This window comes from Erinaceus europaeus, chromosome 7 (assembly GCF_950295315.1).
Source record: "Erinaceus europaeus chromosome 7, mEriEur2.1, whole genome shotgun sequence".
NCBI classification, from domain to species: Eukaryota; Metazoa; Chordata; class Mammalia; order Eulipotyphla; family Erinaceidae; genus Erinaceus; species Erinaceus europaeus.
The window spans coordinates 14,041,778-14,053,790 of NC_080168.1; the positions used below are offsets into that span (position 1 = coordinate 14,041,778).

Sequence of the window (12,013 nt, forward strand, 5' to 3'; positions counted from 1 at the left end):
GACAGAGAGAAATGGAGAGATGAGGGGAAGACAGAGAGGGGGAGAGAAAGACAGACACCTGCAGACCTGCTTCACTGCCTGTGAAGCAACTTCCCTGCAGGTGGGGAGCCAGGGGGCTCGAACCGGGATCCTTATGCTGGTCCTTGTGCTTTGCGCCACCTGCACTTACCCCGCTGCGCTACCTACCACCGGACTCCCTCACCTTTCTTTCTTTCTCTCTCCCTCTCTCTCTCTCTCTCTCTCTCTCTCTCTTTCTTTCTTTCTTTCTTTCTTTCTTTCTTTCTTTCTGCTTTTCTGTCAACCTACTCAGTTCCTGTTCTTTAGGAAGTATTATCTTAGTGATCTCAATGTTGCTTTTCCAGACTGGTGTCAAGTTAGTATATTGCAGGTTTTCTGAATACAGGAAGGTTTTTTGTTCAACATGCTGGTGGTAGCAGTGGAATCTGAGAGTGTTGTATTCAACATTCTGAGTTATTTCAATTGTTGGACCACCTTATTATCTGCTTCTAAGGAATTTGTTATCTTCCAAAGCTCTTCTTTATTCATTTCAACATGGTATTGTTTGACTTCATCATTTTCTTTTACATCTAGATAGAGGTTTAATAGCAGCATTTGTAATGCAGCATTCTTGCCACTACAAAGTGCTAACTTGAGTTGCCAGTCAAATTCCTTTAGCTGTGCAGAAGAAATAGCAACTATTTCCTCTAACAGAGTCTTCTTGATTTCGTATTCCCTACTTTTCAAGTATTTCATCTTAGCTTTATGATGAAATGAATTCAGCTGATTCAACTATGAGATATCTCTTCATCAGATCAGTTTTTACTAAGGACAACTTTGAAAATTGGTAGTATCTTCTAGAACATGCATCCATTCTGTTGAACCCAACTCATTGTGATAATTGTGGTAGAGAGGATAAACTCAGCCACAAATGTCATTTATTACTGGGAAGGAGTAAGCCCAGCTCAGCTAGAAGCTTCTGCAGCCACCACAAAAGCATCCCCTCTTGTAGCTCCATGTCTGTGCTAATCACCATTGGTCCTTTTTCTTTGTGTAAAATCTAGAATGTGAGAACTAGAATAGATAGATGGAAAATACCCAGAAATTCATTTTTACATGACTCAGACCCATGAAAATGAATGGTTTCCAACATGGAAAGAGATGTCACAACAACCATGTGGAAGTGTATTAGACTGTGTAAGGTCTCTTATCCTATGTCATTACTGTGTGACATTTTATAGAAAATCTTCCTCAACAGATTTCTCTAAATGTCCTGCTGCCACCTAGTAAAGAGAGTTCAGTTAGTTGGGATAATAAACACTTGTTAGGTCTGTATCCTTTTGCTTAACTGGCTCTTTACTAGACAGGTTTCAGATCTTACTCTTCACACAGTATCTGTTGGGAATTTTTCTCAAGTCTACCATCCTCTTGGTGAATACATCCCTTGTGGTCCTCAGCTACTTCTTACAAGAAAGAGACAGGCTGGGAATATGGATCGACCTGTTAACACCCATGTTCAGCGGGGAAGCAATTACAGAAGCCAGACCTCCCACCTTCTATACCCCAAAATGACCCTGGGTCCGTATTCCCAGAGGGTTAAAGAATAGGGAAGCTATCATGGACCCAACAGGGGAGGGGATGGGATATGGAGATTGGGTGGTGGGAATGGTGTGGAATTGTACCCCTTCTACCCTATGCTTTTGTTAATTTATCCTTTCTTAAATAAGAAAAAAAAAAGAATAGGGAAGGTATCGGGGATGGGATGGGATACAGAGTTATGGTGGTGGGAATTGTGTGGAGTTGTACCCCTCTTATCCTATGGTTTTTGTCAGTGTTTCCTTTTTATAAATACAAATAAAAAAATAAAAAAATCTTGAAAGTGCTTTTTCTGTGTTAGGTTAAGAACATCTAACATTTTTATTTTATTCATAAGATTTTTTATAGTGATTTAATTTATATACCTGTTATAACTTTTAAAGTTATAACAGGTATATAATTCCATACCACACTCCTTCACCAAAGATGTGTGTTCTCACATTCCCCCCCAGCTCCCTTGGTTTTTTCTTTTTCCTTCCCAGTTCATGTGTTTTAATCCTCTAGATTAAATGTATGAATGAAATCATTTTGCAATTGTGTTGGGCAGTATGCCAGCTCCCCCCTGCTCCAGTGCTTAACGCTGTGGTCTATTTACATAATCATTGTTTTACCTGAGACCCACCCTGCCTGCAGGGCACTGGTTTAATCCCACTGGTTCACACTCTCTTTTCGCTCCGCCCCCTCTCCTCGTCACACCCTACCACTTCCTTCTTGGGATGTATAAAAGAATCTTCTTTTCCGATTAAACATACATTGGACTGCCTTCCAGCTCCATGAATCCCAGAGTCTCTCTTTCCTGTGATGCCAGACACGAGTTCCTGATCCCTCTCCCATGCAGCAGCCTAGGTTGGCTCCAGTCGAGTTCTCTCTATCCCTGAGAGCACAAGCTCGGGAAGATGCACCCTCAGGCTATCCCTGCACAATTGTCTTCATCTCCTTACTTTTGCCATGACATAATCAGCTCCAGTTCCATCTATTTCATCCTGAAGGGCACAATATCATCTTTTGGATTGCAGAGTAGTACTCCATAGAGCATTTATCCTCTAACTTCTTGATGCAGTCATCTGCTGATGGGCATGTAGGTTGCTTCTATATGTCCGTTACTGTGAAGAGTGCAGCTGTGGCCATTTGGAGGGGGTGACATAGGTCCCTTTGAATTCCTGTTTTCACCTCTTTTGGATAAATGCCTTAGCATGATATTTTAGGATTACAGATATTCCCATTTGTATTTGTGTAAGGATTCTCCAAAGTGACTGCAGTTTACATTGCCACCAGCAGTGTGGCAGAGCTTCTTTTTCTCCAAGTCCTCATCGATGCTCATTTCCTGTTTTGTGTTGTTGGCCATTGTCACTGGTGGGAGATGTAATCTCAGTAAGACTGATTTCTCTAATGCTAAGTGAAGTGGATCATTGTGGTGTGTCTGTGAAGTGTGGATGTCTCTTTAGTAAACTTGCTATTAATATCTTTTTCTGTTTTACTAACTGGGGTATTCATTTTATTGCAGTTATTGATCCATATAAGTTAGAGATGTTTGATATTTCATTTGCCAGATGTGTGGTGTGCAAATATCTTATTCCAGTTGTTGTGTTGCCAGTTTATCCTTGTGTATATTGCTTTTTATGTGTAGAATTTCTTTCTTTTTTAAGATTTTATTTATTTATTTATGAGAAAGATAGGAGGAGAGAGAAAGAACCAGACATCACTCTGGCACATGTGATGCTGGGGATCGAACTCAGGACCTCATGCTTGAAAGTCCAAAGCTTTATCACTGTACCATCTCCCAGACCACTATCTATAGAATTTCTTAAATTAGATGTAGACTCATTCATTGAGGATTCTTTTTATTATGTTTTTTATTTACTAGACTTACACAAAAGATATTTATTACTGTATGTTTATTACTGTATGAGAGGTGGGCTTGTCCCGTACCAGGCCACTGTTACACAGTCAGTGACCCATGATATACAATACAGAAAGACTGGCTAAGTTAGTTAGTGATGTTTAGAATTTGGACCTGAGACCGTGAAGCTAGTATAAAGAGAAATTAAAGCCGGTAGACCCTGGTGCTTTGGGCAAAGCATTTATGTGAAATGTGACTAATGAGATGAACAGAATGAAAATATGTACAGAGTTCTATTGGCCACATTCAGAATGGTGAAAAAAGAGAGAAAACTGACCTGTGGGAACAGGGAACGGCAAAGATGAACAAGAAAAAGTAGATGTATTACAGAAGAGTGACCCAAATTCTACCAGGAAAAAAAGGTATGAGAAGTTCTTTTTTTTTTTTTTTTTTTTTTTTTTTGCCTCCAGGGTTATTGCTGGGGCTCGGTGCCTGCACTATGAATCCACTGCTCCTGGAGCCATTTTTTCCCTTTTGTTGCCCTTGTTGTTTATTATTGTTGTTACTATTATTGTTGTTATCGCTGTCTTTGTTGTTGGATAGGACAGAGAGAAATCAGGAGGGGAAGGCAGAGAGGGGGAGAGAAAGATAGACACCTGCAGACCTGCTTCACCGCTTGTGAAGCGACTCCCCTGCAGGTGGGAAGCGGGGGGCTTGAACTGGGATCCTTCCGTGAGTCCTTGCACTTTGTACAACGTGCGCTTAACCCTCTGCACTATCCTCTGACTCCCTTATTTATTTATTAATGAGAAAGATAGGAGGAGAGAGAGAAAGACCAGATATCACTCTGTCACATGTGTTGCCAGTGATTGAACCCGGGACCTCATTCTTGAGGATCCAGTGCTTTATAAATCACGCCACTTCCCGGACCATGATTATGCTCCTTTTTCTTAAGAGTTCTCAAACTATTCTTTTTTATGGTCCTGCATAAGTCTTAATAATTTGCTCATTTCCCTTGAACTTTGTCACTGACATTTTGGTAGAGACCAGAACATTGCTCAGTTCTGCCTACGCCTGTACTGGGCATTGGTCGTGGGACTGAGAGTCTGTGGCATGAAAGCTGTTGTGTGAACATTATGCTGTGTCCTCAACACTGTCCTATAGCTTTCATTGTTAAGGTCCTTCTCCTCCTTTTTAGAGTCATTCCCAGTTATTTTATCTTTTGTTGTTGTTGTTGTTCAATTGTCTCCCATCCAAGTACTAACCAGGCCCGACCCTGCTTAGTTTCTGAGATCGGGCATGTTCAGGGTGGTATGGCCGTAGACTGTTGTTCAATTGTCAATGGATTTGTTTGCTTCAACTCATGACCGAAAGTACTGAGAGTCCCGCTGAACTCAGACGGTGGGCAGTGGTGGAGAGTGGGCGAAGGGAAAGGTAGGGAAGTCCTGCACTTTCATCAAGTTGTTATCATCTTGTGGTGAAGCCTTTGTACTAGGAGCCAGGTGGTGTGGACCGCACAATATCTTAGTCAGCAGCTAAGCTATAGGTCATGAACTATCCAATCAGGTCAACATAGTGCTGTGCTTATTCTATCAGTTAAATATTAATTGATAAAATATTAATTGAGAGTCTTTATCCCACAGTTCTGGGCGGTAGCACAATAGTTTATGTGCACATAGTAAGAAACACAAGGACCCATGCAAGAATGCTGGTTCGAGCCCCTAGCTCCTTACCTGCAGGGGGGTTGGCTCACAAGTAGTGAAGCAGGTCTGTTGGTGTCTCTCTTTCTCTCTATCTCCCCTTACCCTCTCAATTTCTCTCTGTTCTAGCCAATAAAATGGGAAAAAATGGCTGTCAGGATTCCTAGTGCCAGTACTGAGCTCCAGCGATAACCCTGGAGGAAAAAAAGTGATTATAAATAAATAAATAAATAAAATAGAGTCTTCATCCTAAAGGACAACATTAAGAGCTAGTAAACATTGGTAATATAACTAGCATTGATTAAGGTTTTTTTTAAATTATCTTTATTTATTTAGATACATTTATTTGGATAGAGACAACTAGAAGTCAAAATGGAAGGGGGGATGGAGAGGAAGAGAGACAGAGAGACACCTGCAGCACTGCTTCACCACTCATGAAGCTTTACCCCTGCAGGTGGGTACTGGGACTTGAACCTAGGTCCTTGCACATTGTAACATGTGTGCTCAAGCAGGTGTGCCACCACCCAGCCCCTTTGAGTTTTGAAATGAGTCTGGAGTCTTGGTTTGGGAACTTTCATCTATTTCTTCTCATGCTGACTGTCAAGATAGCCTGCCTTCAGAGAGTAATTTAGAGGGCCTCTGGAAGGCTTTTCTTCTTAGCACTTCATGTCATGGTATAGGTGACCACTGTTTCTCTCTCTCCCTCTCTCTCTCTCTCTCTCTCTCTCTCTCTCTCTCTCCCTCTCTCTTAAACCTCTGTATCAGTTTGAAGTATACAGTATACAGGCTCTCAGTCAGAGGGGACATGACAATTAGTGCTACTGTCAAATGTCAACCTGCTCCCAAAAGACTCCAGATACTACACGATAAAAACCTACTCAGTGTCCTATGATGAAGAGGAAGTGAAGACACACTTCTAGTCCTTAGCAGTCAGCCCCTTAGGCTTATGGAGAGATATTTTCTTAACTGATAACTGTGTTATCTATCCCCCATCTGCTTTAACTTTTGGTCATGAGTGAATGATTAGGGTAAAAAATCTACTTACAGTTAAAAAACCCTTAGGCTTCTACAGCCTGCAGGGAAGATAATGAACAGAAGAGGGCTGAGCAGCCACTGTGCTTCAACTCAGAGACTGACATAGCATTGAAACAACTGTTAATTTCCACAACTCTGAACTCTTAAGTACTTAGACACAAGTCAATCCAAGCAAGTGTGATTAGTGGACTGAAAAGTACTGAGAGAGGAACCTCCCCTTAAACCAAGGTGAAAAATTGGTGAAATAAACCAGGACAAAAGCCTAGATAAATGTCCACAAAAGGTAGAAGCATGTAAGATTGAGGACAATGTACAAACACTAATTGAGGCATTAGTCACAGGAGTGACGAAAGGTTTTGAAAGTAATATCAGAAGTAGGGAAACAGCAAATGAGATTCTGAAAGAAAACTCTAATTGTCTCAAGGTAATTAGAGAGCTGAAAGCTGAAATAGCTGAGCTAAGCACACAACTAGTTGCACAAGCTAATACAGTATCAGAACAGGGCAACAAAATAGTTGAGCTACAGAAAATAGCAGTTGGGAGAGAGAACAGAATAAGTGAGGCAGAAAACAGAATTAGCAAGATTGAGGGCAAGTTAGAGAAAACTAAGAAAGAAGTAAGAGGTCTCAAAATGAGATTAAGAGATACTGAGACCAACAACAGTGATATATGGGATGACTTCAAAAGAAATAATATATACATTCTTGGCTTTCCAGACGAAGAAAGAGAGGGAAGAGAAAGAAGCATTCTACAGGAAATAATAGCTGAGAACAACATAAAAGACAACATAAAAGACATAGAGATATGACTTTGTGTTCAAGTCTCCCATGCCTAACATAGTCTTCTTTGGAGGGGGTCAACTATTAGAAGCAGAAGTCTCCTCTCATGTTGGTGGTTTCATTTTCTTCTAATTGTCCTCTTTCTTAGTTTTGTGCAGTTCTTAGATTTTTTTTTTATCTTCCCTCACACACATGGATTCTTGAGCATATTGTCAATAGGGAGGGCTAGGGCTGCCTGAAGACATTCAGCTGTAAACATAGACTTGGATTAGGATCTGTAGTAGCTCTCTTGACCTCCCATTCAGAGAACATTCCAGCAGGTCTCTGTTGAGCTTATCTTCTTGGGGTTCTGTGCCATGACTTCAGGTTATAGGTTGTTGGTTGATGGAAGCCACTGGCTTGGTGTGAAGAACATCACAGAGGCTCTCAGTCAGAGTGGTCACAGGATTGTGGTGCTGGTCCCGGAAGTCAACTTGCTTCCCAAATGTTCCAGATACTACACAACAAAAATCTACCCGGTGCTCTGTGACGAGGAGGAACTGAAGTCTATTAGTTAACTATTAATTTAGACTGTTTATATCAAGGAACAACATTCAGAACTAGAAAGACATTGGTATTGTATTTGACCACTATTGAGTCGTTTATGAAAAGAACCTGGATCCTTGGTTTGGGGGGCATTCAGCTGTTTATTCTGGTGATGATGGCCTACCTTCAGAGAATATTCCAGGTGGTCTCCTTTGGGTTTCTATTATTAGGGCTCTGTGACATGGTTTCAGCTGGCAAAGTGTTGGTGGTCCCTTTGGATGGAAGCCACTTGCTTAGTTTGAAAATATCATGGAGGCTCTCAGAGGGGTCATGACACCATGTTGCTTATACTAGAAGTAAATTTTCTTCCAAAACGCTTCAGTTTCTATACAATGAAAATCTATCCAGTGCCATATGGTGAGAAGGAGCCAACCCTTTGGAGTCAGTTCCTTTCCTGAGAGTAGGTTATTGAATATTCCTGTGATAGAGTTCAAACTTCTCATGACTGTAGCTGACTTGTTCCACATCAATTGGCAAGGTCTCCTAAAGGACTTCACCACCATGAACTTCCTGCAGGAGAGCAAGTTTGATGCTCTTTTTGCTGACCCAGCCATGCCCTGTGCTGCTATCATGGTTGAGTACCTGGACCTGCCCTCCAGAGGCTTCCCTGGTTTTTTGGAGCAGGAGTAGATGAAAAGCTACACCCTCTGTCCTACATTTCCAGGACTTGCGTTCAGTTCTCTGACAAGATGACCTTCCCCCAACTGCTGGTCAATGCCTTCATTAGTTTTCTTGAGCCCTTTCTATCCTACCTGTCAGAGTTAATGAACAAATACTTGATCACAAATGTCCTCAAGACAGATGTGAGTTTAGCCTCCTTATATAGGAAGGGTCCCCTTTGACTTTTAAGGTATGACTTTGTGTTTGAGTACCTTGGACTCATCAGGCTCAACATGGTGTTCATTGGTGGAGCCAACTTTCAGAAGCCTGGAGACCTTTCTTGGCTTAGTTGGCTTCATTTGTGTTCAAGGTTCTCATGGCAACAAACATATCTTTCATGGATTGGTCTTGGCAACATTCACATCATCTTGTAATAAATCATAGAAGTTTTTGTCAAGCTACTTCTAAGAAAGAACCTGTTTCTTTGCCATCAGTACATTGTCATAGTTTTATTTCTTCCTTTCTAATTAGATCTCTTTTATTTCTCATTTCTTGCCTATGTGCTCTGGCTAGGATGTCCAAAAAGATATTGTATTCTATTATGTACATATACTAGGTTCTACTACCTTGCTAAGTTAAAATAAGTTTATTTGTTCCTATTGTCTTGAGAGTTTTTGTTTTTTCTTTTTAAAAATTTTTTATTATCTTTACTTATTATTGGATAGAGACAGTCAGAAATTGAGAGGGGAGGGGAGTAGAGAGCAAGAGAGACACCTGTAGCCCTGCTTCACAGATCATGAAGCTTTCCCCCTGCAGGTGGAGACCAAGGGCTCAAACCTGGGACCTGCACATTGTAACATGAGCGCTCATCTGGGGGATACACCACCTACCCCAGTTTTTGTTTTTTCTATCACAACTAGCTGTTGAAATGTCAGAGTTTTTCTCTATGTTTATTAATATGACTTCATTATTATCCCTTTTATTGATGTCTTATTGTAGCAATAGTGTTATGATAATAATATCACACTGACAGTGATATATGGAACCCTTCTTAGGTCTCTGGATTAAATTACACTTGGTTATAATCCTTTTACTATACTGTTGAATTTGGTTTGCTAAATTCCAGTGAAAATCTTTGTATTTGTGCACATCTGCAATATAGATTTTTGCCAGTTTTAATTCCTAAGAATTCATTTTTGTTATTTAGATATAATTCATAACAAAAGTTTTAGGACTCCTCCATCACCACTAAGATTGGAAAAGCTTCCTGAGACTGAAAACTTTGAAAATTTTTAATTTAGAATAGGTCAAATTCTAACCCCTCAGAGTTAGAAAAAGTTACAAAAAGAGAGAAAGAAAGAGAGAAAGAAAGAAATAAAGAACGAAAGAAAGAAAGGGCAAAAGCAAGCAAGCAAGAAAAAACAACCTCCCTTTCCATAGACAGAAAGGTTCTGTGTCTCATCTAGATGAGGGCTCTCACACATATCTACTGGGCTTGCACTGTTGGCGATGTTATGCATTGAACTGTGCCCGTCACCAAAGGTTATGTTGAAGTCTAAACACCCAGCAATTCAGAAGGAAGTCACCCTTGAAGCTAAAACCATTACAGATTTCATAAAGAAAGATAAAATTACCTTGAGGGGACTAATCCAAGATTAGATGACTAATCCAAGATGGTTCTTATAAGGATTTGAACACTGGCACAAACAGTGGGAGAGGTAATTTGAAAATGCAAACCAAGATCAGATGAGTCCGATCCCAACAACATTCACAACATTCTCTAATAAAAAAAGATGTCCAGCAAACTCCCAGAATCAAGGTGATGAACATTTCTTCAAAATCCTTGGAAAGAAGGAAACTTTTTAAAACTTCTTGTCAGAATTTCAGCTTCCAGGTTAGTGGGAGTAAGATTCTACAAATATTTAGACTACTAGTGTCTGGTTGTTTGCTGCTGAGTTTAATGGTAGGTAAATGTTTTACAAATCAAAGCCTGCTTAGATGTTTGAGCTCCGGTAACAGAATCGTCTTTTTATCTCAACCCTTGGCTGGCAAAGTCTCTCCTATCAATGTCCGGTGGACTATTGCTTCTCCTTTGTCCGCTTTTACTGCTCCTTCACGGAAAGCTGAGTGTATGTGATTTGAGGTGCAGTTATAACTGGTTCAAGTTACTGGTGTGCATTAAGAATGGTTAAATATTAATATAGGTTCTTTTATATGAAAGGGCAAAATGCATAAGCAGGAGAGGTTAGCTAGGTATAGCAGAAGAACTGACAGGTCTAGAAAAAAGATCCAAGGAAATGCTTCAGGCAATTTAACTCCTCATTTTGACTTCAAGATGGTCCGCCTTTGGAGAACATTCCAGGGGTGCTCCATAGGGTTTATCTTCTGGGGGCTCTGGGGAGTGGTTTCAGGTGACAAATTGCTGGTGTACCCTCTGGATGGAAGCCACTGGCTCAGTATGAAGGAGATAATAGAGACTGTCAGTCAGAGGGGCCATGATGTTGTGGTGCTGGTGTCAAAAATCAATCTGCTTCTGAAAGAGTCCAAATATTATACAACAAAAATCTACCCAGTGCCCTATGACCAGGAGGAGATGAAGAGCCGTTTCCAGTCGCTAGGGAAAAACCCGTTTGCTGAGAGATGGTTTCTGAGCACACCTCTGATGGAGTTTAAGGTTGTCTCAGCTCTTGCTGACTTGCACTTCATTAGCTGTCAAAGCCTCCTGAAGGACCCCGGCACCCTGCGCTTCCTTCAGGAGAGCAAGTTTGATGCCCTTTTCACAGACCCGGGCTTGCCTTGTGGGGTGATCCTGGCTGAATACCTGGGCCTGCCCTCCATCTACCTCTACAGGGGCTTCCCTGGTTTCATGGAGCAGGTGTATACAAGAAGTCCAAACCCCCTGTCATATATCCCCAGGAGCTACACTCAGTTCTCAGACAAGATGACTTTCCCCCAACGGCTGGCTAACTTCCTTGTCCATTTTTTGGAGCCCTCTCTGATATACCTGATGAACTGGAAGTGCAAACACCTGATCTCAGATGTCTTCAAGAGAGACGTGAGCTTATCCTCCTTATATGGGAAGGGCTCCCTGTGGCTGCTGAGGTATGACTTTGTGTTTGAGTACCCCAGACCCGTCATGCCCAACATGGTGTTCATTGGAGGAGCCAACTGTCAGAAGCAGGGCGTCCTCTCTCAGGTTGGTGGTTTCATTTACCTCTTGTTGTCTTCTTTCATCACAGACTGGTGTTGTTCTGTCTTTCCTAAATCACCTGGATGCTTGAATTGAGTTACCTGTTCTGACCTTGTTGCTCCAGAAGAAATGGTGGTTGAGGGGCTGGGTGGTGGTGCATGTGGTTGAGCGCACATGTTACAGTGCGCAAGGACCGGGGTTGTGAGTGCTGAAGCAGGGCTACAGGTGTCTCTCTGTCTCTCTTTCTCTTCCTTCCCTCTCGATTTCTGACAGTCTCTATCCAATAAATAAATAAAGGTTAAAGAAAAAAAAAGAAATAGTGGTTGAAAGAAAGGGTGCCAGGTTCAGAGCAGGGTTGTAGAGATGATTTGAGCCTGAGACTTTGAGTGAAGAAGGCTAGGCAGTATGTTTGTGGACACTCAAAAGAATAGCAATGTGCCTTCCTCCCTCCCTTCCTTTCTTCCTTCTTTCCTTCCCTCCCTTCCACCCCCCACCCAGGTAAAATGTGAAAGACCAGAGAGGGAAAGAGTCACAGCACTGCTTCACAGCTTGTACAGCCTACCCTTTTGCATGGTGCCCCCGTGTGGTGGCCAGGGGCTTAAGCCTGGGTTCTCACACGTGGTGAAAGTATATTTCTACCAGGTGAGCTTCCTCCTAGACCCCTGCTTCTGTATCTCATCAAAGTCCGGCT

At 41.6% G+C, this 12,013-nt stretch overlaps 1 pseudogene; it reads right to left on the bottom strand.

The window, feature by feature from the left end:
• Positions 1 to 346: 346 nt before the first annotated feature.
• Positions 347 to 1,015, bottom strand: LOC103111209 (COMM domain-containing protein 8-like; annotated as a pseudogene).
• Positions 1,016 to 12,013: the final 10,998 nt, after the last annotated feature.